Source organism: Rhagoletis zephyria, unplaced genomic scaffold, assembly GCF_001687245.7.
Source record: "Rhagoletis zephyria isolate East Lansing unplaced genomic scaffold, Rhagoletis_zephyria_1.1 Rzeph_scaffold_18516, whole genome shotgun sequence".
Classification (NCBI taxonomy): Eukaryota; Metazoa; Arthropoda; class Insecta; order Diptera; family Tephritidae; genus Rhagoletis; species Rhagoletis zephyria.
Window position 1 is genome coordinate 4,066 of NW_016175577.1, and position 3,386 is coordinate 7,451.

A 3,386-nucleotide genomic window follows, 5' to 3' on the forward strand; every position below is an offset into this window, starting at 1 on the left:
GTTCTCAAAGATGGAAGGGAAGTGGACCCCTTCAAAGGTACGCTTTGCAATTCCGCTCGTTCCGGGTGCTATTCACTGCATTGCGCTTTTCAGAAATCTGAGTCTGAAAATAATCCGTTGAGTACCACTAGATCTCCAAAAGTAGTCGAATAGTTTCATCATATTTCCCTGCCTAGGAATGTTTGTAACAAATTTTTCCGTCATTGCCATTATTGTTACAGACGATGACAAATACGAAGATGAATACTAATGCGAGTACTTAAGCTAATATTAAGAGTAATAAAAATGTCTGCAGTATGAAACAATGTTGGTAACTCGTGAGACTTCGCGCATAATTTGGGATTTTCGCACCATATAAGGGCACACGGTATTTTGCGTCTCATTATGGGATTCCTATCTAAATAAGTTTTTTTCGTTTATTTCGTTTTTTAATTTGCTTTTCAGTCATTATTACATCTCTTTATTCAAACATATGTATCATTCAGTAATTTCTCTTTAACCATTCCTTGCAAAAGTTTCAAACTGTTAACTCTTGAAGTCAGATATCAATTTAAGACGAAAATAATAAAATATAAAACTTCATTATGTATATAATTTACATAGAAAATTTTCATTTTCCCAAGGCTGACGGGTGAGACAACGATGACACCCGCCTCTCTGAGTTGATGAATTCATTTCCCAACTTTAGACAAACTATATCTAAATATTTCATGCATAGCGGGTTTCTCGAATGAAGTAAATATAGTTTTAAGGTTAATTTTATGCTTTGATGGCACATTATATTTGAAATTAAAAAAAAAAAAAAACATTTTAGCTAGTGACGGGTGCGACAGTATTTTGTGATGGTTGGGATACATAGTTCGTGAGTAAAATGAACACTACAGATTTGATATGAATATTTATTTAAGTTTTAGTAAAAAGACCTAATTTAAACTATAGAAAGCTTACGCATTTGTAATTTAGGTTAAAAGAACACATATTTTTATGTGAGGGGTAGGACATGCAATAAGCCTTTCTTTGGGCGCTGATAACTTTTCCATTAATTTAGTTTTGTAATAACTCAGCACTGTTTAAATGCGTTTTACTTTCTTTTTGGATAATTATTTTTTGCATTATCACCTTCAAAACACGAGAAAGGCCTTGTGAACTTGATAAAAAAAAAAAAAAATAGATACTATATCAGAGATAGTCGCATTACGGCTGTGTTTGTAATGTGCAACGCAAGAAAAGTGAAAACCGCTGAACTGAAATGGGAATTTCGAATTTAAAAATGAGATAAACAAAAACCTTCGCAGTTGGCTAGTATGAAATGAACTAAAAATGAATCGAAGTACTGTGGTTCAGTCGCCCTCCCTTTTTTGTTTTTCTATTGATCTATTAGAAATTCATCGTTTCGAAAAGGTTTAAAGTGCATGTTTTATTTTTACCCATTTATGTTCAATAAAAGGGGAATTATTTTAACCAGCATCGAATACTTCTGATTCGTAAGAAGTTTTGCTTTGATTTAAACACGCAAAACATTTTATTTAAATATTTGCAAAACGCTTGAAGAAAATGGCTGTAAGAAGTTTTTTCTATCCTGTAAAATTTAAAAAAAGGACTTAGCAATTTTTCACATGAGCCAGCAATATGTACATATTTATGTGCTTCAGATTTTAACTTGAATACTAATAATAGGGGTCTACACACCGACCTTGGTACTCGGTAGCTCGGTGTTCAGAAAATTTTCCCCATGTCCTTTGTTTGTGTAAAATTATTTTATTATCGGTTTACCGATTACCGAATTATCATAGTGGAAGCGTGACAATTTTTCTGGTAGTTGGTAAACTGCAATCAGCTGTTCGATATATAATAAATATATTACATTTTTATATATTTAAAGGTATAACGCATACATATGAGAATGAGTACAATTCATTAAACTTTCTTTTACAATTTTTTAGGCAAAAGCTACGAATAAACTGTTGATAAACCTAGTTTACCATACTAACAAAAGTAAGCTGAAAAGGACGATCGCAGTTGATAACATTACCGAAGACCATCTAGCAGCTTACCAAAACTATCAAAATGGGTGTGACGACCCTTAATAATATCATGTATTATACATTAAAGTTTAGCGGCTGTGGCTCCGACACTGGCCTAATTCTTTTACGTAGGGAGCTTATCGAAGTAAAAATTAATAAAATGAATGTCAAAAGCATAATTAATAATTTTGTATTTTAATAGAAAATTATCAAAGAAAATCCGTGCAATCTAAGTTGGCCATAACACCAAAACACAAATGTCAGAAAGCATCAACACATTAAATGATGTGGGGGATTCGCTTTCTATTTTCTATTGCACTTTCTATGCAAAGTTGCAGTGCCATTTTCATTGAAATGGGATTTTTATCACTAAAGCCTCCCAGTGGAAAAATGTAACGTATAGTAATCGAAAAAATAATAAGTAAAACAACCCTTTTCACATTCGAAAATGCATTTTCCCCCTAGGGCGATGTCGTAAGAAAAGTGGGGCATACGATTTTGCATTACCTAGTATCGAGAAATGAATGGGTTTTAATACGAATTTTTTGAAACTTTTTGAATACATTAGAATGCTGATTACATAGTTAGCAGTAATATAATCGAGAACTCATAAGAAATACATTATATTATTTATAACGCATGTAATGCATTACTACTTTTCCGACTGGGCTACTTTCATTTCGACCATAACTACTGTCCTTAGTCTATAGAATTCATTCTACTAAATATCTGAAACACTACTGAATTGCTGTGAGCACTTATTTACACGAGCATACAACAACAAAACGCCACACTTATATTATCTATTGTGAAGTTATCTATGATTTCTGATTTCTCATGAAATTTTGATTTATATATCTTCAATATCAAATAGAGATATTTTTAGATTTTCGCCAGCTCTACGTTGTTGCTATCATATTTGTTCGCCGTCATCAACTGGGCGCCGTGGCTTAGTTGGTTAAAGCGCCTGTCTAGTAAACAGGAGATCGTGAGTTCGAATCTCGCCGGGGCCTTCAGTGATTAATTTCCAAATCATTGCTACTATTTTAATTTTTTTTTAACCGTGCATTCATTCTTACCTTTTAATTTGAAGCTCATTTTTGTTGGAATGCGTTTTGAGTGTTTCTTAGTAACTACATAGAGAAAACTGTGACCTACGGAAACGGGAAGATTGTCTCTATGAAAAGTTTCTACAGTAAAGTATAAAACAGCCGAAAAAACGAGCTAAATTCCATGGAGGTTCTTTAATGGTTTTATGTGAAGTTTCTTATTAATTTTATTTCAAAGAATATCATGAAAATCACATTTCTTAAAGAAAATCATTAAGAAAGAACTTTTTAATTTTACGTGGTGTCTTCTTGC

General features: G+C 32.5%; 1 non-coding gene across 1 annotated transcript; it reads left to right on the forward strand.

The window, feature by feature from the left end:
• Nucleotides 1–2,963: 2,963 nt before the first annotated feature.
• TRNAT-AGU (transfer RNA threonine (anticodon AGU)) lies at nucleotides 2,964–3,037 on the forward strand. The gene has a single exon. It is a non-coding gene; the product is annotated as a tRNA-Thr (tRNA).
• Nucleotides 3,038–3,386: the final 349 nt, after the last annotated feature.